General features: G+C 39.8%; 1 pseudogene; it reads left to right on the top strand.

Moving 5' to 3' along the window:
- Positions 1-26,649, top strand: LOC121139133 (annotated as a pseudogene).
- The last annotated feature ends 349 nt before the right edge of the window (positions 26,650-26,998 follow it).

The following is a 26,998-nucleotide window of genomic DNA, read 5'->3' as shown; positions in this document are numbered from 1 at the left end:
CGACAGAAAGATGGGAGGGTTCTTCCGGTTGCCAGTCCTCTGGTTCAGCTCCTCCCGAAGTTTGCCTGTGTGCTGCGTGTGCCCCGTGCTGTGTTGTGGAGAGAGCACAGGCGATTGAAGCAGTCATGGTGAGCGAGGGGCCTCTGTCCCCAGACGGGGAGGAGTGGCCTGCCATAGTGAGCGAGGGGCTGCAGTCGCCAGATTGGGAGGAGGGGGGTGGGGGCGGCTGATCCGCAGGAGTGGGTGTGATGGGTCCTCCCCCTGGTGGGTGTGAACCAGCGGCCAAACAGAGTTCGGCATGTTCTTGCCTGGTCCTGTGTGCCCTGCGTGGTCCCTCTGTAGTCCTGCGTGGTCTTTGCAACTCCCTGGGCTAGGCTGCAGCCTCTGAATACCTTCACTCCGCTGACTGCATCTGTGCTGGGCACTGGAGCTTAGAAATACACTTCTTGTTGACGTCACTGTGAAATGCTGGCGCCTGTAGTGCTTGTATTGTGCTGATGGAAAGCAGATTTGCCAAAGTCGGAGAGCTCTGGTCTCTCTAATATCTTCCAGAAATTCTGCACATTTAGCATTGAGGTGTACGACTCATCTGGAGTTAATTTTGTGGAGCTTGTAAACGGTGTCTCCTGTGTAGAGTAGCATTCTTCTGCCAAACTATGATGTAGAAGAGTAGAATTGATGGTAATAGAATTGGTGGTATAAGGATTTCTTAATTCTTACGAGACATTAAGTCATACAAAGTAGACTATAGGTATTCCTCAAAGAGAAGTAGTATGCTAACCATGCCTGTTAGAGATTAGTATCATAAAATGTAAATGTTTGTTCCCCAGGATTAACCTGCAATTAAGCTACATTCCCATAACAAAGGAGACAACCCCAATTTACAAGCAGCCCCCCACCCCCATCAGAGAACATGCCATTCAAGGGGCCATTACAGAGTCACAACCAATTTTAAGTTCTGGCGTGTCATAAATGTGTACTAATTCTAGAACAGCTGCATCTCCAGTCCTTTTGAAAAGTGGTTTTGGTCCAAGGTCTCCTGTGTTGATTGAGGTGGACTTGAACCCTGTCTGTAGCCCCACAGGCATTTCCCTTGCTAAGCCCCTGAGTAACCACACTAAATTCCTGGATTACAAGTCTGTAGTCCCACAGATTCTAAAATGACCAGTTTGAGTCACCTAGTGCATTGTCCATTGCAGTGACAGGAAAAGGGTTTGTGTGTGGAGCGTGGCTTCTCCCTTCAGAGCAGAAGAGGAGGAACAGTTACCGTGTACACTGCAGGGGAAAGAGACTGGGCAATAGCTAGATCACAGACTGAAGGTTAAGGCAGTGAGTTGCAGGGGTCCCCATTACAAAGAAGGAACTCATAGGGAGGGTGAGTGACTTTGTGTGAAATTTCCCAGCATGTATTACATCTTTCTGTGTGAATAACGACAGATAGAATTGATGGGTGTATAGGGAGGGTAGTTTGAACTACTGAGTATTCAATTTCTGCTTAGTTAACAATCCTATGCAGGTGTATGAGGTTCTAGTTAACACAATTAAGTCAGCTGAGAAATTTGAGACTCAAGCCATTGGCTGTAAGCCTGTGTCAGCATACAACACGCAGCAGCTAACATTTTACATGGACAAAGTCATACAATTTCTTATTAATGTTATTCTTTTTACCAGGGAAGTGCTTACTCTGTTATTTCAAAGTCAGTATAGCTAAGTGTCCTCCCAATTATTTTTAACATTTTAAAAAGTCAGTTATTGATATTATTTTTAAAATTTAATTTTCTTTAAATGAATTATTGGTCTAATCTCTGTTTCTATTTTCCAATGTTTCTTCTCACTAGGAATTCCATTCCATTTTTCTTAAGCATTATTTACTTATTTATATCAGTTTTGAGCAGTGGTTCTCATTCTGGAGAGGTTGGAACGCCCTTTGGGGGGATCAAATGATCCTGTATTAGGGGTGCCTAAGTCCATAGGAAAACACAGATCTTTATATTACAGTTCATAACAGTAGCAAAATTACAGTTATAAGATAGCATTGAAAATAATTTTATAGTTGGGGGAACACTACAACATGCAGAACCGTATTAAAGGGTCACAGCATTAGGAAGGTTGAGAAATACTAGTGTAAATCAATGTTTCCTGTTGCTCAGGCTTGCCTCACACTGTGTAATTGAGAATTGTTTTGAGCTTTTAATCCTGCTTCTGCTCCCCAGTGCTGGGAGACCAGTCCTGTAACTCCTTCCAGGCTGGGCGCTGACTGGTCTGGGAATGAGAGTCCTCCAGCTGCTCTAGGTTATATTGCTAACTCAAATGAAGTGGGGACTATGTAAAAAGTGCACTCACTGGACAGCTGTAAAGTAGGCATAGTCACAGCACAGGTGGGGATGTGGCAGAAGGAGGGTGAAAGCTGTCCTGCTGTGACAGTAGTTGACATCATTGACATTAGCAATGAGTAGTCAGGGAATCAATTTTAGATGATCAATAAATGTCCTCACAGCCATTTCTTCCATCCACACACCTGGCAATCAAGAATCTGGATAAAGAACTGAACTTTCATGAAAGCAAATTACTGTAGCTGTACTATTTCAACCAAAATAGAAAAACTGGATAAAATGGTGTGTCCCTGCCTAACATGACTGTGTTCTCCAGGTTGAAGATTTACAACCTTCGAGAAATGGTGCTCATAGTATGTGGAGTCCTCTGATAGAAATCCCTGGAGCATATGACCATAAAGCCTCTTTAGCTTTTAAACATAATTTTGTGGGTTATAATTACATAGTTTCCAGTGTCTCTTTCCTGCATCCAAGCCTTCCTGTGGACCATTTATCGCTTTCTGATCCCTGGTCTCTGATTGCTTTAACAAGAGTTACTGTTGGTAGGTGACCTGCGTCTGGCTACATACAGTACTTCCCCACTAAGAAGCAAAGGGTTGGCTGCACTGGACATTGAGTGTTAATGGAATGTGCACACAGAGGACCCTGAGCATTGGAAGAGGAGCAGTAAGTAATACGGGAGACTGGAAGATTCTACTAAACTACAGACCTCCCAGTCTAGGGCCCTGTCTGAACACAGGGTGGAGGGCAGTGCCGGGAAGGCCTGTGCTCTGTGGGTCATTTGATCTCTGCTCACCCAGTAGGGTAACCTCTGCTGTCCTGAGCCCCAGCTGGGTGGCCCTAGCTAATGAGGGTCTCTGCAAGGCTTAGCATCAGGAGCACCAGCGGGAGGTAGTTCACAGGTTCTTGCCAGGTTTCTCCTCTGGTTCTGCTGTAGGGAGATGTGAGGAAGACCACAAACCAAGCCATGGTGAGTGGGGGGGGGGGGACTGTCCCCAGACCAGGAAGAGCAGGTTGAGTGAGCTATCAGAGTTTGAGCTGTTGGGACTGGGCTGTACCATGAGCCAGAATGAGATTCTTTTGGTACCTGTAGTGACTTGGGCAGTGACCTTTGGCCTCTGAGTCTTACTGAGTGTGAATTCTCGGGAGAGGGAGAGGCTCTGCAACTCTGGCTGTGGGAAGGTATGAAGCTTGTAATACCACTGCCCACTATGCACACACAGGTATTGCTTTTGGTGTGCAGTGGGAAAATAGACTGGAAAACTGAAGGCCTGGTTTCCAGAAGTTCTGAACATTGCATTGCACTTTCAGATTTGTTGTATAAATGTTATAGACAGTTCAGAGACTCGCAGAAAGGAGGTAATGGGGCTCATCCTTCAGCAATACGATAGAATGCTGCCAACCACCATGGTGGGATTCAGTGAAGTTCAGTTCCAGGGGACAAAACGAGTTTCTGAGCTCCAGAGGTATCTCAGTTTTGTACACTGTTGGGCAAGTGGATAAGGCATATGCCACATCTTGTACCACAATATATGTGGCAGGAAACAGACATTAAATTATTCTTCTACACTATTGTGTAATTGGGCATCAATAAAGCTGGTTTGCCCAAAACCACAGTGGGTAAGAAGGGTTGTAGAGCCCTTGTAGGCTCTAGAGGAGATCACCTCCATTTGCAGAAAGGGCTCTACAGCATGGAGCCTCTCTGTTTGGGAGAATTATCCATAGCTTGGGAGTAAACAGTTTAAGAGATGCTTTGAGTTAATTTTGTGTGAGTTGTAAAGTCTGTATTTAATTTCTGTACACATAGAATCATAGGTATCTGGGTCACATTGATGAGGATCTCAGTTTTCCTGGCTGAATTTCCTTTGATCTTTTAATTAAAAGTTGACTATATTTTCCTGCTTTTGTTCATGACTTTTTCTCTCTATCCTCTTTGTTCTTTCAGAAATATTGTACACATTCTTGATTATTGTAGCTCTTGTGGTAAATATAGAAATCACATTGTGTGAATCTGCATACTGTTATTTTTTCACAGTCCCTTGAGCATTCTGTGTGTTTCTGTTTGCATTGGAATTAAAACTTTCCTGTTATATAGTGTTGAGAATTGTCTTTGGATTTTATGTAATTTATCATGCAAATTGACCATATACAACTTCTTAATATTTATTCATTATGTTCCTAAGGATCATTTATTTACCTTATTTATTTGGGTTTTGTTATTGTTAATCTGTGAAAAACTTTTAATGTTAGTACAGAATTTAATAAACTAATATTTGTATTTCAATAACTTGATTAATAAGTATTTTTAGTCTAGTGAAAATAGAAATAGTTTTTTCTTTATTAAAAATCATGTTTTAAAACAACACAGAATTATATTCATTAAATCTTCTCAGGTGAGCTAAGAATATAACACAGGAAATATTTTGTGATCAACAGAGACTGAAATATAAGCAGTTTGATTTTTTATTTGTTTTAGTTTTTGTTGGCATGGGTGTTTTATTGCAGTAGCCTTACCCAGTCTTAATCCTCCTGCCTCAACTTTCTTAATTCTTTTTTTTAATATCATTCAGGTATTTTTGTGTAGTGGGTATGGGTAACTTTGGAGACCCTCCACAAGACTGACTTCCAGGATTCAGGTTAGAAGCCACAGAGCAGCAGAAAGAGCTTAGGATAGTTCCAATCTGAGGGATTTCAGAAAAATCTCACACATGTGCGGTTCCAGTCCTGTCTCCTTGTTATTCTGCCCTAATTCTAATTCTCTTGTCCTGTAATTTTTAGCACTAATTCTCTGTCCCAATTCCAATTCATTCCTCTTAGCTTCTTGTCCACCTGGCTTAAATATACTTTTCTTCCACAGGCTTGAAGCAATTACAAGAGTTACATCTCATTGGGTGAGCCATAAGGGCAGAGCTATTTACCATGGCAACACAAGGTCTCAAGGTTTCAGGAGTAAGACTGTGACCAGAGGGAGGGTCACAGTGCCCAGTGCAACAAATTTTGAGACACTCTGCACATTTGGCAGGCAGAGAACTGGTGTGCTTTTCTTAGGGTGCTTTGTGTAGATAACCTTGATTAGACACCGGCAATACCACCCTAATTCATGCTAAATCTTTAAAGGACTTAGATCTAACAATTCCAGACCCTGTACATAATTGTAAAGTTTTAAAGTTGTGATCTATTTACAGAAGCCTTTAGTCTAACTTGAACTTGCTCTAAGGTAAACATGAACTAATTGTGTAATTTGTCTTTGATGAGAATTTGTTATTTTCTTGTGTTAGTTTGAGTAAAAGGAACAAAGCAGTCTTGTCCTCGAGGGACAATAGATCTAATTATTAAGCATATCCTAGTAAATTTCTATAAATCAAAATTATACAGGTTATTGAGAAGCCATCTTCGGGCTGGAGAGATGGCTCAGCCGTTAAAGGCTAGGCTCACAACCAAAAAATATAAGAGAAGCCATCTTCCTGACCAGCTATAGATATATAGCCCAATAGATGGAATAAATACATATGATAAACACACAAGCAGAGGAAAAATACCCATAGCAGTTCTTAGGGAAAAAATACAGTGGCACATGAGAGAAATTACAGACAGAAGGCCACTGGATTTCAGAGTCCTGGAAGCCTTGCCTGACGGAATCATTTCCATCAGAGAATTATTCCTCTGGTGGGTTGACACCTGAATGCTTCCACGGCCCCCTGAAAGTGGCCATCTGTGGAGTTCAGAAGTTCTCTCTCCCATGTGTGGTGTCTGGGGATCAAACTCAGGCCAGGCTTGGCAGCAAGCCACTATACCCTCTGACTTTCTCACCAGCTACTTAGTAATTCTCTTATTTTATGAATAAAATTTCATTTTTGAAACAGTGGCCCATGCTGCCCTTGAATTCCTGACCCTCCTGCCTACACTTTTGAAGTACTGGATCTGAGTGTCTTAATGGTTCAACTCTGGTTGAACCATTGCACATGGTCTAAGCATATGTGCTTGTAAATTTTGATATTTGAGCAACTATAATAAGTCATTTGTCTTATAGCTTTTTTATACCATTGTTTTAACATTTCTGGTTTGTTGTTGAAATTGTCATTGTTATTTTATTGAATTTCTATTTTATAATACAAACATGTGGATGGTCCAGACTGACTGTTTAAGATAGTCTTGAACTAATTTCTACCTAGCTAGATTTTAAACAATGATGTAAAATTCTTAGGGCTTCTGCTCTATAAGCTTCAGGGAAGTTATGATTGATGTGTTTGCTGAAAACATTAACTCTTCTTGTGTGTGTATGCAGTGTGGTTTGGGGACAGAGCATCAGTTGACTGATGCTAGAGTGAGGATGACACTGTAACAAGTGGTGTGACACTAATTCTCAATCATTCCGATGCCTGGAGTTCAGGTTCATATGTCGTCTCTTTTTCAAGGGCTTCTGTGACACCTGGTATTTGCAAAGTCTCTCAGCAGTCTCATCTGATCACATAGCCACGCTTGAAATGAATTTATAGCTTGTCCTGTTCTGTTGGTGAAGTCATTAAAAATCTTTAGTTCCCTATTGTTGAAAGTATCAAACTAGAATCTTCCCTATGCATAAAACTTTATTTCTGCCCTCAGAGTACACTTCAGGTGGAACCCTTCCTATTACCAAGATGGCTGAATTTCCTGCTCCCTGCCATCTCCTGCATACAGCGATTCTGTGAGAGTCCCTGACTGGTTGGTTTCCTTTTTGCTACATAGTTACTTCCCGTACAGGAAGCCCAGTGATTTAAGCTACATAGTTACTTCCCATACAGGAAGCAGAGTGACTTAAGCTACATAGTTACTTCCCATACAGGAAGCAGAGTGATTTAAGCTACATAGTTACTTCCCATGCAGGAAGCAGAGTGATTTAAGCTACATAGTTACTTCCCATACAGGAAGCAGAATGATCTAGTTAAAGTGTTGCTCAGCTCATGCCACTCTGAGGTTCAAGAGTTTTTCCGCGACTTGAAATTCTTTGGCTTTCTCTTACTATCCTTAATGGAATTTTGTTGTTGTTTTGTGGTCCAAACCAGGCTGGCCAGCAGTTCTGAGTGCTGAGGTCATATGTCATGTACTATGAATAGTTAAAAGTTAGTGTCAGATCTGAAGAATTAGGTTTGCTACTTGTAGAGCTAGAAAGGAAAATCGTTCAGCCAATAAGAGCTGCATAGCAGAGGCTGCAGAGACTGAGAGCGTTTGTTCAAATCCTTTGTGCCATTGACATATGGGGGGGGGATGATGTGGGAGATTTAAAAACAAAAACTCAACAAGTGTGGAGTAATGGTAACCAAATTTGGCTCTTTGTCAGGATTGCATGAAGAACTTACTACAGCTTACTGGATAATGTCTAAGTTACTCTGTTTCATAGTAGTTAGGAGAAGGTGCCTAGAAAGTGGAATTTGAAATAAAAGTGGTTTATTGTAGGCATTATTAATGTAAACTGCAGCTGTAGATAGTTTCACAGAAGGAGGAACTCTCAGCATGGTGCCGTGTGTAATCTTCACACTAGACTGATTATTTGCCAGTACATGTATTATGTACTTTTTAAAGTTTAAGCACTTCCTATACTAATGGATGGTATTATAATTTGTATGCATCTTAAATTACCAACTTCATCCTGTGGCAAAGACAGCTAGTGTCTGACACTAGAGAAATTTCTTACTTGTGTTAGCAACTGCATAGACCAGTGGATATACTGAATTTGGGTAATTGTAGCCATTGTTGCTTTAAATGTAAGAATTTTATGCACTAAAATCAGTCCACTCATGAAATTGACCTAGAGTGGTTCACTAGTAAATTTGAGTTAGTTATTGTGCAATCCAAAAAAAATTACACAAGTCAGTATGTTTTTTTTTTTTTTTTTTTTTGGTTTTTCGAGACAGGGTTTCTCTGTGGCCTTGGAGGCTGTCCTGGAACTCACTTGGTAGTCCAGGCTGGTCTCGAATACTGGGAACTTAATTGGGCTGATTGAAGTCTTAGAAAAGGAATAAAATTCAGAAGACTCCTGTATGGTAAGAGAGTTAGCAGGAATGGTTAAGTGTAAATTAGTGGAAAAGAACTTAGTTAAGAGCAATATTCATAGGGTACCAGAAAGTGACCTATCATTAGGGGAATGCAAAAACAAAAGCACACTAGCTGTCTTGTTAATATAAACCCCTGTGCTCAATGTTCTACTGTTGGCACACACACAGATGCCACAGTGCTTTTGTGGAGACCAGAGAGCAACTCTAGGGAATTAGGCCCTTCTAACATGTGGGTCCTATGGATCTAACTAGACCCTTAGCCTTGGTTGCAATTACCTTCCTGGCTGAGGCAACTTCATAAACCTTATTATTTATTTCTCAGGATAATTTTCACGTGGGCTAAGGATCTGCCTGAGATGGACTGGTGTCTACCCTCAAAGCACTAAGCATATGTAGATCTGCCAGGCATCTTAAGACTTAATGGAGTCCAGCATAACTTTCATTCACTTCCACAGTATATAACCATGTAAATTGCTTCTGCATATTATTATTTGTGCACACATGTACAGGTGTCTTGGTGATCGTATGTGTATATTAATATCTTCAATGTTATCAGAATCAAACTGTTTTGTAATTATTACTTATGTCATGATTTTGCTATTATTTTCTTCTCTAATCACATTGTTCTATAGGTCATTGTGTAGGTACTTAAACATTTTTTCACGAGAATGAGTTCAATTTCTGTGTGTTAAACAAAATGGAAATATCTGTTCCTGGTGTGCAAGAACAGTAAGTGTACTACATTTGCTTCCCATTTTGCTCATAAAATCTCTTCTTGGATAATGTGCATTTTAATATTTAACATTTGGTCATTACATACTTAGAACCATTACAGGACATGCACATATAATATACTAATAGCAGTTTATAGTTATAACTTACAAGTCTCTTGAGCTACTATTTTCAGCTGTACATTTTGTAACTGGACTCTGGTGGGGACATATTACCCTGCCTCTTATTGATTATGTTCTTATACTGGACTCTAGGCATCTGGGTCTGGTATTGATTTCTGGGTTTGTCTTAGTTGGTAGGGTATTAAGTTCTTTGGTTTTTGTTTCCTCTCTGGACTCTATGAGAGTGTGAGGGCTGTGTGCTGTCCGGTTTATTGGCTTTCTATGCTGGTGTGTTCCTAGGGAATACCTGCTGGTGTTGGTGACTGACATGCAGCATCAAGTGTGTGCATGGGGGGGGTAGAGGATGGCCTGTGGGATCCTTAGGAGATGTGGGCAGGGGAAAGGGTCTTTGTCTGGTAATCTGTTGTAGAACTAGGTATGAGCCACAGGAGATTGGGTCTGGGGGAACAGAGTTCACCTCTGCCTTTTATGCTCTTCCTGCCACATCTTCCATGATGATCTCCGAGAATTAGGAGGGAATTGAGCTACGTATGTTCCTTTAAGTCTGAGCATTCCCCTGTCACTTATTCTCTTTACCTTGGCCAGTTATGTACCACTCAGTCTAATTCAGTCAAAGCTTTTAAGTTGAGGGATGTGATTTCCATTGATCCATAGATATATTGGTAAGGTATTTTGAATCAGTTTCATTCCATGTCCACTTAGAAGCATAACAGTAATACATTCTTTCCTAAGGCCAACAATCTGCCTATCCTTAGGTTTTTAGTCTGATAACGGTGCCAGGTATGAATTAGATCCTGTGGAGAGGGGCTTAGATACAGTCAGGAGATGGTTGCTTATTTCCACAGTATTTGTGGTACTATTGGAGCAGTGGGCAGGTCTTGCTATGTCATCTTTACTGTAGCTTGAAGTGTTTACAGTTGGGTGTGACTGATGATGACTTGTTTCCCCCACTAACTTGCATAGCACCTTCCAGCACTATGGAACAAGCCAGTAGGGATAAAGCTTCCTCTTCTTTATCACTTTGATTTTTGCCATGACCATGACTCAAACAGTGTCTTCAGCAATAGGGTCTTATCATCAAGTTCTTGACAACTAAGAGCAGTAGCAACACAGTGTAATGTTTGAGGGGTCTTTGGCGCCTTAATTGCAATAACTTCAAAAGAAGCAACTTATACATGGTACCAATTTATTTGTTAGCCTCTGGTGTCCGGTAGGGGCATCATTGCTCTGTTTTAGTCACTCCATTTTAATTCTCTCTCTCTATTTCCCTTCCTATGTTTCATGTTTGTGTCTGTCTGTGTGAGTGTATGTTAGTGATGTTAAAGTAAATTTCCATGTCTCTTTCAAAGGTCTTCTGTTTTATCTTTTTCCCTTCTCCTTCCTGTGCCCTACCTCCACTACCCCATCCCAGTTTAACCCTTCTTGGTCCAGTCTTCCCTTGTATCTGTACATTCTGTCTCCCTGTCTTCATAGCCATCCCAATGGCATTTTACTAACTGCATGAACTCTATGGGCATTACAAGTGAAGCACGTATGTGGAGATTTAACACCCACCTCCACAGTGATGTGTGGTGTTTACCTTCCTTGTTGTGGGTTGCCTTTCTCAGAATAGCTGCTTCCAGCTCCTTCTGTTTAGTTGTAAGTTCCATAGTTTCATTTTTCCCATTATCTCTGAGTAACATCACCCAGTATGACTCTAACAATTTTCATTCTTCAGTTGATGCAGATCTAGATGGTTTCCATTTCCTATCTGTTGTAGGTATAATCACAATGAACATGGGTTAGCAGGTGTCTCTATAATTGAATATGGATATATATTTGAATATGGACATACACATGTACACACACACACACACACACACACACACACACACACATATATATATATATATATATATATATATATATGGGAGTGATACTGCTGATTGATATGGTACTTCTAGAGTTAGCTCCATGATGATTTTTAAAATAATTGCACCAATTTGTATTTTCTCAAGTACTGAAATGGAGTTCTGTTTTTAGCATATCAATGACAGCACTTTTTGTTTGTTTTTTTTATTCTAGGCTTTTTCACTGGGATGAGATGAAATCAGAGAGAAGATATAATTTGCATAGCTAAGTATGTTTAACATTTTAAGTGTTTGTCAGCCATTTGTATTTCACTTTTGAGAATTCTCCATTTAGCTCTATGTTCCAGGATTAATATTAAAAATTCTATTTAAATATAAATACATTACAACTCCCTTCCCCTTCCTCTCACAATTATTCTGCCTCAAACTAGTTGTCTTTTTCTGTCATTATTATTGCATATATATTTATACATCTATGCACATAAATATTTAATTACAAGTTTCTAAATCCATTTGGAGTTTCTTATATTTATTTGTCTGTTTGTTTGTTTATTTCAGGGCAGACCAGTTTGTTTTACATAGCCAACTAGGAGGCTCATCTCTTGGAAAGAATAATTCTCCCTCTCTCAAAAGTCATTAGTTTCCTGTAGTACTTTGTCTAGGGATAGAACCTCATTAGATCCCTGCCCACCAAACACACACACACACACACACACACACAATCCTTCTATATTATTACATATATTGGCCATGTTTTCTTTTTCACCTGAGCTCTTGCAGGTCTCAGGGTCTGTCTACTTGGCCAGCTGTAGCTCAAGGTTCCCAGGTCCTGTACGGCCCCTGCCCAGACCAGGTCTGCTCTTCCGGGGCACTGAGGTTGTAGTGGCTGAATGGCCTGCTGTCCGTATCCCACTGGCCCCAATATCAGAGCAGCTCCCTTAGGGCTGAGGTCTCAACAGGGTTCTCAGGTCCTATGAGTTAGGCTGAAATGATGTCTGGAAGGGTGTTTCTGGGGTGGGGGATGAGCATATTGTATGGGTGTGTCTATGATGGACTGGCGTGTTTGTCTGGAGATTGTTGTACTTGTGCTTGTGAGAATGTGAGTGAAGGAATTTCTTCTGAGTTTACCTCGGGGAGATGGTATGCCTGATTGGCAATTGGCAATTTTGGTTCAGGGAGGCAGGAAGGTGGGACTGTACAAGCCCCTGTGTTCTCTTCACCAGCCCAGTTCTTGTCTTGCCTGTCTGCTAATACCTGGATAGCTGAAAGATGTGTTCCAGGAGCATCACCCTGCGTGATTCCTTGCATCCCTGGAACTGGTCCCTGAAGATCCCCAGGACCTGAGTCGGCTGTGCCAAGAGTCAACCTGGGCTTATGATGAAACCCCACCAGTGGAGATCACTGTAGATGTCAGGAGTGTCTGGATTCTGGGAACACCTTGCCATGGCCATCCAGGTGAGTCCCTGATGCATGAAAAATGGAGCAAGTGTCCACCTGCCACCTTTAAGGACCTTACTGCCACCAGGTCACCCTCTGATTCTTTAGCCTCTAAGCCACTCTGCAGACCCTTCTTTGAACCCAAGAGCCTTCCAGATATTTCCTTGTTTCCATCTGCTTTACAAAGCTTTTCACTGGTCTGTTCTTTTGGAACCTCTGGCTTGCCCCAACATGGCTCAGAAAGTCTTGTTTGTTCGCATTCAGGAACTATGCTGGCCCTCCCTGAAACCACTAAGAACACTCCTAGTGTGCATGTGCTTGATAGTATCCAGACACTGGCCTGCCCTTGGGGACCTGACAGGATATGCCATCAGCTACAGCCCAGCCACCACAGTATGATTCAGTGAAGTTCAGATCCAGGGGATAAAAGGAGTTTCTGAGCAGTGGGGTTATCTCAGTTTTGCATGGTATTGGGTAGGTAGGTAGGGTAGATTTCACATTTTATGCCATTATCTATGTGGTAGGAAGCAGACTTGAAATTATTCTACACTGTTTTGTGTGGGGGCCAAGGGAGGCTTGGATTTGTCTGAAACAAGGCAAAATGAGAGTTTGCAGAGCCATGGAAAGGTATTACCTCCATTTGCAGAGAAAACTAGAGAGCATGGGGTCTCTCTGTTTGGAAGAAATATCAGTAGCTGGACACAGCAATTTAAAGGTCACTTTGAATTAATTTTTTAGGAATTGTGAAATCCAGGTTTACTTAATTTCTATACATATAGAATCATAGGTAATATTGGTCAAGTTCACATTTTTCCTTGCTGAGTTATGTTTGGTTTTTTTGGTTAAAAGTTCAACATACTTTCCTTCTTAGATATTTTTTCTTCATCCCATTTATTATTTCACAAATATTGTACACCCTGATTGTTGCCACTTTGTGATAAGTATAGAAGTCACATTGTGTCAATATGTGTACTAATTTTTCCTAATCCTATTCAGCATTCTGAATCTTTCTACTTTGCATGTAGCTTTTGAATAAGGTATCCTGTTATAAATTATTGGATATTTTCTTTGGGTTGTATTCAATTCATTTTGCAAATTGACCATACACATGTTAACACTGATGCCTCATGTTTCCAAGGATCATCTATTTCTTTAGGTTTTGTCATTCTTGCTGTTTACCTTTTCCTTGCTTTCTTTAAAGGATTTATTCACTTCCTCTTTAAGGACCTCTATCATCTTTATGAAGTTTGTTTTAAGGTCTTTTACTTGTACTTCAGCTTTGTTGGTGTGTTTTTTGTTAGATCAGGGCCCCTCCACATAAGTTGGTGTGTCTTTTGTTAGAGCAGGGCCCCTCCACATAAGTTGGTGTGTCTTTTGTTAGAGCAGGGCCCCTCCACATAAGTTGGAAGCTAGGACACAGCAACTAGGAGTGAAGTGGGACTGGCGATAGTGTTGGGGTTCCTGAAAGAGTGGAGGACTCCATGGCTGGGCAACCTGCCTGGACTTCTGCTGGCTGATATGAACTCTAGTGTAGCAGGGAGTCTGTGCCTGGGTTTGTCTACCCATTCTTCTAGCTTGTGTGGCCTGCACTTGAACATGGGATGTCTGCATGAGTTGGATGCTGGAACATGGCCACATTCCTCTCTTTCTGAATGGGAATATGTGCTGTGCCACTGCATGTTGCAAAGATTTACTTTGTTTCTTGATTTTACAAGATGTCACAGTCAAGAGATTGTCTTGAGTATCAGAAGTGACTTTGGACATTTGAGCAGTGTTGGGCTGTTATAGATTTTGAGGATCATTGAAAGTTGACTAATTGTATTTTCATTTCTTCTTTGTTGTTGTTTATTCTTTCATTTATTCTTCTCTCATATAATTCATCCTAACTACAGCCTCCTCTTGCTCTACTTATTTCAGTACTCCCCTCCATCTGACTCCCCAAGTTACACTGCTTCCTCTTTTCTCTTCAGAAAAGAGCAGGCCTCCCAGGATGTCAACTAAACATACCATTAAAAAATGCAACAAGACTAGGTGCAAAGACTCATAGCAAGGCTCCATTATAAAACCCAGTAAGAGGAAAAGGGTCCAAGAGCAGGTCATAGAATCAGAGACACCCCTACTCCTACTGTTATGAGTTCCACAAACACACTAAGGTAAGCAACCACAGCATGTATGCAGATGGCCTGGCACAGACACATGTGGGCTCCATGATTGCTGCTCGGTCTCTGTGAGACATTATGATACCTGCTTAGTTGATTCTGTGGGCTGGGTTCTCCTTGCATCCTTAACCTCTCTGTCTCCTACAGTACTACCCCGCTTCTTCTGTATGGTTCCCAGAGTTCCCAGATACAGATTGGGTGAGGATCTCTGCATCTGCTCACATCAGTTGCAGGAGGAAGCTTCTTTGATGACAGTTCAGCTAGGCATGGATCTATGATTATAGCAGAATATAATTAAGAATAATTTGATTGACTTTTTGAGGGGGGTCAGTTGTATTTGTTCTACCTTAGTTCTCTGAGCCATCCAACTTCTGGTTCCTGTTCATTCAGGCAGTGTTGGGCATGGGCTCCCTCTTTTGGCTTGGGCCTCAAGGTAAACCAGTCATTGGTTGGCCACTACGCAAGGTCTCAGCCACCATTGCCCCAACATATCTTGCAGACAGGACAAATGTGGGTCAAGTAATTTTACTGGGTTGGTGTTCTAGCCCCACCACTGAGAGATGGTTACAGAAGATGGTTAGTCCAGGCATTGTATTCTCAACTACTTAGAGTACTCACCAGGGAGTTTCCAGGGTACCAGGTTACCATATCACCCCATAAAAGCTCCCCTATTCAAATCACCTCTCCCTGCATTCTCTCCCTCTTGTCCTTCCCTTACTCACCTGATCCTTCCTGTACCTATCCCCTGTTAAGAGAAGCTTTTTCCTTGAGAAGGAGCCGTTCCGCCAGCCTGGTTCCAGAGCCGCTTTCCTGCCAGCCTGGTTCTAGTGCCGCATCAGTCCCAAATAAACACACAGGAGGCTATATTAGTTATGAAGCTGTTGGCCTTGCTTGTTTCTTACTGGCTAGCTCTGACTTAAGTAATTACCCCATAATTGTTAATCTAAGTATTTCTCTTACCGGAGAATGGTTCCGGGCTTCCTACCCCCATGGCATTACATCTTGACTCCCTGTGTTTCTCCTTCCCAGAATCCTCCTGGACTCCTAGCCCCACCTATCTAGATTCCTATAGGCTCAACAGTACTTTATTGACAAACAACAGGCAAATAACAGGACTTCCCCAACATCTCTTTTCTGTTTAAACAAAAGAAAGGTCTTAACTTTAACATAGTCAAATTATATACAACAGAACAGTTATCAAGTAAGAATACAGTTACAATATTTTGTCTATCAACATTCAGCAAGATTTAAAGAAAATATATTCTATCTCATTCTTGTGAGTCCAAAGTCCTATATGTAGCTTATCTTTTATCATAACTAAGAAAAACTATAACTATCTGTCTTCAACTCCATCAAAGACCACAGAAGGATAATATATAAACACTAGGATTGACAGAGACATATTACTGCCTGGACAGTCACCCGAAGTTCCTCTGTAACGTTGGGGCATCCATCTTCAGCCCATAGGCCACAATGTGTCTGGAACACTTCTCAGCAAAGCAGGAAATTTCAAACTGTCCATCTGCATTGGCAGTCTGTCAATCATTTTTCTTTGTCCTGCAGAAAGTCTCTCAGACTCTTCCATGAAGCAGGAACCCTGTAAGACTGAGTTCAGCATTCACTTTCCTGTGGGTCCTGCATGTCCAGTTTATACAGCAACAGTCAAACAGTCTAGGCAAGAGCAGTTTCTTGCCCAAATGGCTAATCTTGCCATGTTGAAAGCAAACTCCATAACAAGTTTCTTCGATGCCCATCTTCCTCTCAGACGTAATTGGTGCTGCCAGGAGCAGACATTTCTCATTGTCAAGAAAAGCCCTAAACCATTTTAAATGCCATTTTCTGAAGGTCTTTGAGAGGTTTGAAGACTGTTTATCTATCTCAAATATTTTTCTGTATATCTAGAAAACCTAACTAACCTAACTATAAGTTCTGACTATTAAAAGTAACTATCTATAGTCTGTATTCAATTATGCATTACATTTTAAAAGATCAGTATAAGCACAATACTTAATCAAGAGGAGAAATATACATATCACAAAATTGACCTTGAATTTGTATCAATAAATGAAAAACAATACCCATACCATAATTCCCTTTTTTACCATTAAAAAGATTGGCTGTGATCATTAGCCAATTATAAACAATCCCATTTAAATGAAAACAAAGATTTATAAACAAGATGGGAATTAGGACGTCGCTCATTCCAAACTGCTTCATGCTGGAAAGGGGCGCTGTTCATACCATGGGGATCATGACAAAACTCAGAAACCTGAATAAGTCCTTATTTTCGGGGTCTGTAAAGCTGCATCATCTTAACTGTCTCAATTGTTGGAACACCTTGTCCACTGCTTCCGGGGGTCTTGGTTCATCGAACCACAGAAGCCTGGAAGGAATCCTCAGCTTTTCATTTTCTGTAGAAACATAAGCAAAAACTCCTTTTCTGAGTAACATATCATTATACTTAAATTTTGAAGTCAAGGCATTTTCAAAAGATAGAAGTTGGATTAATTTAGCAGCATTTATAATCAAGTGTACTTTAGTAGCAGTTCCTTCCTGAGCAAGCAAAAAACTGAAAAACACAATAGCATGCAGTATCCAGACTCTCTGTGTATTTTCCATCTTTACGTGGCTTATTTATTTATCTATTATTACTTTATTTATTTTACTTTTATTTATTTTTCTTTGAGACAGGATTTCTCTTTGGAAATCCACCTGCCTCTGCCTCTGGAGTAAATCCTACCCGTGTGCGCCACCACAACGCCGGCTTTTGTATTTATATAGCACTTTGCCGTTTCATTTTCTCTCTCAATCCCACGTATATTTTTAAACACACTGTAAACTTTTAGAGATTTTCTTCATCCAAGTCTGACTTTACTGTAAATCTTTACGTTTTTCTGGCCACGTGTCTTATCTGTAAAACCGCGGCTGTTTTAAACTGCCAGTTTTTCATCAAGATGGCGGGCGTAAGCGTGACTCCAGCTTACCGCCTCAGTCCATGCTGACATCCAGCAAAAGCTGCCACTTCCAGCTGTATGTACACACCTTTCAATCGTTAGCAGAGTCTCTTAAAACAACCTTGTTGTCTTTGTTTTTGTTTTTGTTTTTTTGGTTTTTTTTTTTATGCCGAGTCAGGAAGACTCTAGTAAGTGAGCCGCGTGAATCTCGGCCTGCGGCTAGCAAAACAGAGCACACCTGAGAAAAATGTTGCTACCAAAATCTGTGCTTCTCTCTGTTCTTCTGTTTCTAAAATTCCTTTAAACCTTTTGTTGTTTTGCATGGAAATTCAATCCCACTCCTGACAACCATTATGTAAAAGGAAGCTTTTTCTTTTGATAGGTGCCTTCCCGCCAGCCTGGTTCCAGATCCGCATCAGTCCCAAATAAACACACAGGAGGCTATATTAGTTATGAAGCTGTTGGCCTTGCTTGTCTCTTACTGGCTAGCTCTGACTTAAGTAATTACCCCATAATTGTTAATCTAAGTATGTCTCTTACCGGAGAATAGTTCCGGGCTTCCTACCTTCATGGCGTTACATGTTGACTCCCTGTGTTTCTCCTTCCCAGAATCCTCCTGGACTCCTAGCCCCACCTATCTAGATTCCTATAGGCTCAACAGTACTTTATTGACAAACAACAGGCAAATAACAGGACTTCCCAAACAATCCCCAGTCCTCCCACAAAATCTATTCTATCGTCTCTTCCCAGAGAGACCCATGCACATCCCCTCCCACCCCAGAGCCATTCTGTTACTTAGCCTTTCTAGGCCTGTGGATTGTACTGTAATTATTCTCTACTTAACAAATAATATCCACGTTTAAGTACGTACATTTATGTTTGTCTGTGTGGCTCTATGTTCTCTCACTTAGGATAATAAAGAACTCAAAAAACTAGATTATCAATAAGTCAAATAATTCAATAAAAATGAGATACATATCTAAACGGAATTCTTAACAGAGGACTCTAAAATGACTGAGAAACTCTTAAAGACATGTTCAACATTCTTAGCCACCAAATTCCTTTTAAGATTTCATCTTACTCCTGGTGAAACCAATAACACAAGTGGCAGCTCATGATGGCAAGGATGTACAGCAAGGGGAACACTCATCCATTGCTGGTGGGAATGTAAACATCTACAGCCACTATGAAACTCAGCTTGGCTTTCTTCAGATAATTGGAAATCTGTCTACATCCAGACCCAGCTATGCCACTCTTGGGTATATACCCAAAAGATGATTTATTTGGGAAGGCTTTTCCACCACGGGTAGCAATATCCAAAAGCAAGTGGGCCTGGGCTGAATAAGCGAGCTAGATGAGCATGAGACAGTGAACAAGGAAGACAGAAAGGGGCGGAGGATATGGGGATGTTTGCTCGTGGTTTTTGCCTTCATCTTCTTACTGGATTTTCTGTCCTACAGCTCCCCCAATGATGGATTATGATCTGCAGTATCAGCGAAATAACCCTGTTCATTGCCTGAGATGTCTGTGGTTAGAGAATTTGATCACAGCAGCAGAGAAACAAATTACAACAAAAAAATGAAACACTAAATGTGATTTTGTTGCTGAGCAGAACCTGGAAATGTCTTTTGGAGGAATGTGAAAAATATCAGGACTTAAATGGCAATAGGCATAGAAAACTATACACAGACATTAACTGGATATTCTTATTGGACCAAGCTGTTGAGAATCTTGAGAGTAATGCAGACAGTGGAGAGGAGATCATAGGATTTTAGTTGGAAATAGACTCCTTGAAAAATTAAGCTACAGGTCACTTGAGTGTTATTTTGGCCCAAATTTTTCTTATTCTTCCCATGCCCAGAGAAATTGAGTAAGATGAAATAAAAAATTGTGGGCTGATTTCTTTTCCTTTTTTTTCTTTCATTTTATCTATTTTTTTTTGAGACAGGGTTTCTCTGTGTAGCCCTGGCTGTCCTGGAACTCACTCTGTAGAGCAGAGATCTGCCTGCCTCTGCCTCCTGAGTGCTGGGACTAATTTCTCCACCACCACCAGGCTGGGCCGATTTCTCAGATGGAATATTGAATCTGCTGGATGGCCGTTAATAATAATAACAAATCGGGCAGAAATAAATGAATATGAAAATGTAGATCAGGATGTCAGTCAAGTGCTGAAACAGGCAGGAGTTTTTAAAGAGATTATCACCATTAAAGACAAAGCCCTTGCTCTACAGTGAAAGCCTAGCAAGATGCCCTCAGAGTAAGCCTCCATCTTTTTAGGCCTTCAGTTAATAGAAGGATTAGACAAAATCATTCCTAGTCCCAGGAGGCAGCTTCATACAAAACCTGCTGCAAACTGTGGTCCAAGCTTGGCAGGGTTCATCCCAATTCAGAAGCCAAATTTGTGCTGGTACTGGTAAAAAGAAAGAATCAAAATTTCAGGTCCTGACTTCCTAGTCTGTGGTTTCAGTTCAGTCCTATTGCAAACATCTATATTTGGCACAGTTAAAACCCCAGTGAGTAGACTGTGACAGTTCATTGTCTAAAGCTGTGAACATGAAGCCTGTTGTGTTGTCAGACCACAAGATGTTGAGATAACTAAGCTATGAGATATCTGCCATGCAGAGTTGCACATAGGGACTGGCAGTAACCATAGAGATGTATGAGAGGTTGCAGGGAAAATGTGACATCAAAGCCCTTGAAACTGAAGTCCTCTGTGTTTGAGACAGAGCTACTGGATTTGATGTTTGCCCTAATGGGTTTCAGCCTTGCCTTGGTCCAATCTTCTCTCACTGTGTTCCCATTCCTCTTTTGGAATGATAATTCTTATGTTGGAAAGATGTAACTTGTTTTTCTGATTTCACAAGATGTCACAGTCAAGCAATTGCCTTGAGTGTCTGAAGAGACTTTGGACATTTGAACAGTGTAAAAGCTATTGCAGGCTATGGGCATTAAAGTTAAACAAAATGCATTCATCATGGGATGACTGTAAGCCTATAGTGGCCTGGGTGAGAATTTAGTTGGTTGAATGAAACACCTACCAGATAATGTATTTGAACACTTGTCTCTCCTTGGTGGTTTTCTTTGGGGTGCTTGTGAACTCTCTAGTAGGAGGAGCCTTTCTGGATGAAATTTCTCATTTAGGATGGGATTTGAGCCTTAACCAATTTCCTGTTCTTTGTGTCCTACTGTTATGACTTCACTACCATTATAGATTGTATCACCAAGCCACATAAGATACAGCTGAAGCAGTTGCTGTTCAATGCTAAGCCATTTTGCTAACCTGATTATTTTTTAATTTTATTGTTTTTTATTTTGAGGACAAGCTTTCTTCGTGTAGACTGTAGCATAGATAATAAAAACCCAGAGACAGATATTGGGTTCAAGCTGAAGATCAGAGAAGCAAAGAACTGGAGAGTTCTCACCTCTATCAAGGCCAGGGTGATACTGTCCTCAGCGTGACTGTAGACTGAATATAGACTGAGCCCCTGAGCCCCTGAGCCCCTATCTCCTCATATTCTTCTCTAGTGGTGGGATTTGCCAGGGTCTGGCCTATATCAGTCCTACGCTGTAAGAGCCACCTATTTTGGACTGATGCCTTTAGAGTTGTGGTCAGAACCAGCCAAACAGCCCTGGGTCTGACCCTGAGTGGGGGAGTGTAGATCATGGAAATCCTGCTTACCCAATGGGTATTAAGAATGTGACAGAGACATACTGGAGACGCCAGTTTATTTAAGCATCCTCTTAAATAGCTTTGTAAAAGCAGGGGTACTGGCAGAAGACATCTGTTATCATGTATATAGGGCTGACTAGAAAACACTCCTTTTAACCCTAGAGTCATGCATCATGGAATAATTGTGGGAAGTACCACAATTATATAAGTATATTGTCAAGGAAGTATACATATACAGTGTTGTCACTATCATACTTTCTGTTGTACACATATATGGGAAATTTCAGAATGCCGTGACCTATAATGATGTGCATGTTGACTTCACTGGGGAAGAGTGGGCTTTGCTGGATCCTTTCCAGAAGAATCTCTACAAAGATGTGATGCTGGAAACCTGCAGGAACCTCACTGCTATAGGTAAGACTGTCAATTTTCCTTCATGTCTTAAAATAAGGGGACAGCTCTATCTTGGTTATTTGAAAATCTTCTGTTATTTTGGTTGAGAAAGAGGAAGAACGAGGTGACTAAATCAGGCATGGTCCTAAGGTTCACTGAAGATAGTAACTTAAATATTGTCCAGTTTCCAATAATATATCGTATATTTTCTGGTACTATATTTTAGGCTACAGTTGGGAAGACCATATTATTGAAGAACATTGTCAAAGTTCTAGAAGACATGGAAGGTAATTTTCATGTGCAAGGTGATACAAATGTGCCTATGGAGAAATTTCAATGTGTCCTGGAAGTTTTAAAGAAAAACAAAAGTATAAATAAGCACAGCTTAAAATTGAATTGATGATTATTAAATTCTCAAAAAAATAACATATACCTTGGTGTCAGGGAGCTGATATATGTTTGTAAGGCATTCCTCTGAGAAAGAAGACAAAGAAAAATGCCTTAACTGATATCACCATTTGAATCACAGCCCGATGAGAGCTATGATGTAGAACCGCCAGTCCATTTAGTTTACCACTCAGATATTATAAAAGGTATACACATTGAATAGGTGATAAGTGTTTGTTCAAAACCTTCCAATAAGCAAAGAGTCCACAGTAAAGCTAGTGTTGTTCATATACTTGTAACTACTAAATTTAGTGAGAGGGGTAATTTATGAGAATCAAGGTCATTGTGGAGAAACTTTAAACAAATCTATGAAGAACAGAAAGTCAAACTGTGAATATAATGTGGAAAACTTTTATTGTTATTCTTCCTTTAACTAGGTATATAATATTTACTCTGGATACAAGTCATGTGAGCATAGGGATATGGAAAGAATCAACTTTTCTCTCTCTTTCCCCCCAACAGTTAGAGGATATGTCATAATTCCCACTTTGGATAGACTTGTAGAATGTGATACAAGTTTACAGTTGATTGGTTTTCCAACTTCATTGTGAATACATCAACAAACTTCATACCAGAGAAGAGCCCTATGAATACTGGAATGTAAAATTACTTGTGTTTGTCACAATTCACTTTGCAAATATAGTATGACTCATAATATAGGAAAATTTGTGAATACAAAAGTATGGTGAAGCTCTGAGTTCCTCCAGTTCTCTTTAAATATATGAAAAATCTCATGTAGCAAAAAGATGCTGTAAATGTGAGCCATATATTGAAGGCTCTTATCATCATAGGCATCTTCAAAGATACAAAACAATGACTGTAAACATTAAGATCTGATTCCTCCTTCAATTATACCAAATTGTAAAATTAATTCATACAGACATAAAGACTCATCAGTCTTATGAGTGCAGTAAAGCTTTTTACATTTGCCAATTATCTTTGCAGGTATAAAAATGGTCATACTGGAGAGAAAACCTTGGAATATACTAAGTGTAGTAAAGACTTTACATATCACAGGTATCTTCAAAGGCAAGAAAGAATTCATGCTGGAGAGAAACCCTATGAAAGTATTCAATATGGTGTAACCTATGTACATCAAAATCGTCTCCAAAGAACATATACTGGAGAGAAACCCTATGCATGTAATCAATGTAGTAAATCTTTTGCACATCACAGCAGTCTCCGAGTACATAAAAGAACACATACTGGAGAGAAACCTTACAAATGTAATCAGTGTGGCAAAGCCTTTGCATATCACAGTCATCTTCAAAAACATAAAAGAACACATACAGGAGAGAAACCCTACAAATGTCATCAATGTGGCAAAGATTTTGCAGATCATACTCATCTTCAAGTACATAAAAGAACACATACTGGAGAGAAACCCTTTGAATGTGATCAATGTGGGAAAGCCTTTTCACAAAACAGTAGTCTCCAAATACATAAAAGAACACATACTGGAGAGAAACCATATGAATGTGATCAATGTGGGAAAGCCTTTTCACAAAATAGTAGTCTCCAAATCCATAAAAGAACACATACTGGAGAGAAACCCTATGAATGCAATCAATGTGGCGAAACCTTTGCGTGTTACAGTAGTCTTCGAATGCATAAAGGAACACATACTGGAGAGAAACCCTACAAATGTAATCAATGTGGTAAAGCTTTTGCACATCATAGTAGTCTCCGTGTACATAAAGGAACACATACTGGAGAGAAACCCTATGAATGTAATCAATGTGGTAAAGCCTTTTCATGTCACAGTAGTCTCCGGATACATAAAAGAATACATACTGGAGAGAAACCCTATGAATGTAATCAATGTGGTAAAGCCTTTTCATGTCATAGTAGTCTCCGAATACATAAAAGAACACACACTGGAGAAAAACCCTATAATTGTAATCAGTGTGGTAAAGCCTTTGCACGTCAAAGTCATCTTCAGCTACATACAAGAACACATACTGGAGAGAAACCCTACAAATGTCATCAATGTGATAAAGCCTTTGCATGTAGCAGTAATCTTCGAATTCATGAGAAAAAGAAATCATTCTGCGGAGAAACCCTTTAAATGTAATCAGTGTGGTAAACTTGGTACTTCATGGTAGTCTTTATACATGAGTAAAACTTTAAGTGTGTAATTTTCTGTTCAAGCTTTTACATATCACAGTAATCTTTGAGGACATTTAAAAAACTAGTACAGAAGGGAATCTGACTATAAAGGATTTGGTAAGATCTTTAGCCAACACACTTACATTTAGTTACACAAGACTATTCTGGAAAAAAGGTCTAACAGGTGTCAACAGTCTGTTCAAGTATTATGATATCCTTAAAACTTTGTGCAAGGAGATAACCCATTTAGATTTCACACTTCTCTTCAATTACATGAACTAATTCATTCAGGTGTAAAACTTTATGGATGTATATTAGTGCCTTTTCTGTTGCCGTGATAAAACATACTATCTAAGTCAACTCACAGACTAGTTTAATTTGGCCTTGGGTTACACAGCAATACAGAATCGCTGTGAAAATGGCATGGCAACAAATTTCAGACATGATAGGTAAGTCAGAAAGCTAAGAACTCACATCCCCAACCTGCACTATGAAACAGAGACTGGGATCTGAAAATAATGTGCAGATGTAAACTGTCAGGCTTACTTACCCACACCCAATGGCATATCTCTTCCAACAGGACAGCATTTCTTAAATCTTCTCAAATGATACCACCAAAGAGAAGGATTAATTTCTCTAACTCCAAGTCTACATGCTTGCTTTCTGTTACATGAACCAATTCATGATAAAGAAAAACTCTGTAAATAAGTCTTCAGATGCCTCAATACCTGTGTTACAGTATTGAATGCTTACATGACAAAGACATTCATGAGTGAAAAAAATCTCAATTATTTGTTTTCATTTTAATTATGTGGTATCAATGTGTCTTTGTGTGGATGTGTGCATGTTTGTGCTTGTTCCCAAGAAAGTTAGACCCTGTAATCTTCTGTAGCAGGAGTTTCAGTCTAAAATCTGACCTTGGTCCTAGGAATGAACTTGGTCGTGTCTCTTACCCTATAAATATTTTTTTTGGTTTTTTCGAGACAGGGTTTCTCTGTAGCTTTGGAGGCTGTCCTGGAACTCACTTTGTAGACCAGGCTGGCCTCGAACTCACAGAGATCCGCCTGCCTCTGCCTCCCGAGTGCTGGGATTAAAGGCGTGCGCCACCAACGCCCGGCTTATAAATATTTTAAAGACTTATATATCAACTTGATGTTAGGAAATATGAAAGAAGTCATACAAGAGAAAAGTTCTATTCATGTAAATGATTTGGTAGTAACTTTAAATATCAAAGTCATCTTCAGTTTCAAAGAAAAAATTGTTTCATCTCTTTTTCATCATATCCTAAAAGAAGTAAATTATTATGTTCATGCAAGTGTAATTGTGAAGATCAACAATTGTGGTTGTGGTTTGTGTTTTGAAACATTTGGAGTACTATGGAATTTGCTGTACATATGGCAAATGCATTTAGTGAAATTTATTTTGTGGTCCTTCTACTCCTTCTGTGGCTATTGTTTCTCTTTAGCACTTTCACTTGGTTGATGTATATTTTTCTGTTGCAATGTATAGAATGTGATGCTCATCATCTAAGTGGTCCATTGTTTATCTGAACATCAGGTAGTGTGTGATCATAGTTTTCAAGTAAGTGTACCTGTGAAAGGGTGTTGGGTTGGTGTTCCTGGTTTTGTTTTTCATATATTCACAGATTCCCTTCATGTTATTTTTTTTGTTATCTAGCCTCGCTTGGATATCTGTAATTAGTCAAGGATACATTTCAACTCTTGATTCTCATGTGTCAGTCCTTTGAATACAAGTTCAAGGATACAAGATGTACCCCCAGTGTTTGATGTTTTGTCTACAGATTATAACAATGTTAATGCTAAAAGAATATAAGAGTAAATACCTCATGCGTGTATCCAAAGCATCATTTTCATATCTTTGGGAGAGATGTAATAAGGTAATCAGTAATCTACTGTATATCTCACAACAGAACTTGATTTGATATAGATATGGGTATATTATTTGATGTTACATGTGTCTTCATGTCCCCATTATCTATTTGATACTTCATCTGGAAGTACTGACTTCTAGGGGAATTATCTAAAGATGCCAGATAACATAACAGCAATGGAATTTATTTTTAAAAGACACTGTGTGTGTGTGTGTGTGTGTGTGTGTGTGTGTGTGTGTGATGTAATTATCTGTTTTTAGGCCATGACAAATATGTAGATACTGAAGACAACTTTTTGCGGTCTACTTTCCACCATTTTTATATGGATATCAAGGTTAGAGTCCATCCTTGCATACCACAGACATTTCCCACTAAGCATTCTCACTGATTCTCAAATAAGATTAGTTGAAACATTACATCAATACAATATTGTCCTCTTTTCAGATTGTGAATATACTGTCATCTCAGGATGGATGAAAATAGGACAGCTTGAATAATAAATCATATTTACAAATGAAAATGATATATTGTTATCTTTCTTCTCTCTCATGTGTTAGTTTATTCTGAGGACTAAACACTTGTTCATAACATTTCCTCAGAACACAAATAAATACTATATGATTTTCTCAGTGGGTAAAATTGGTTGCTGCTAAGTCTGATGACTCTGGGAGACTTGTATTACTCCTGCAAATTTTTCTCTTATTTCTACATTTGGGCTGTGGTAAAAGCACACTCACACCAGCACATACATAAATAATTTCTAAACACACATAAGGACTAATGATGTCACTTTCAGCCAAACATGACTCCCTAGGTTTCACCTCTAGAACTCATATAGGGGAAGTAGATAACTTACAGGGGAAGTAGAT

The sequence above is a fragment of the Mesocricetus auratus genome, unplaced genomic scaffold (assembly GCF_017639785.1).
Source record: "Mesocricetus auratus isolate SY011 unplaced genomic scaffold, BCM_Maur_2.0 Super-Scaffold_6731, whole genome shotgun sequence".
In the NCBI taxonomy this organism is placed as follows: Eukaryota; Metazoa; Chordata; class Mammalia; order Rodentia; family Cricetidae; genus Mesocricetus; species Mesocricetus auratus.
This window is presented reverse-complemented; position numbering and strand designations above follow the sequence as displayed.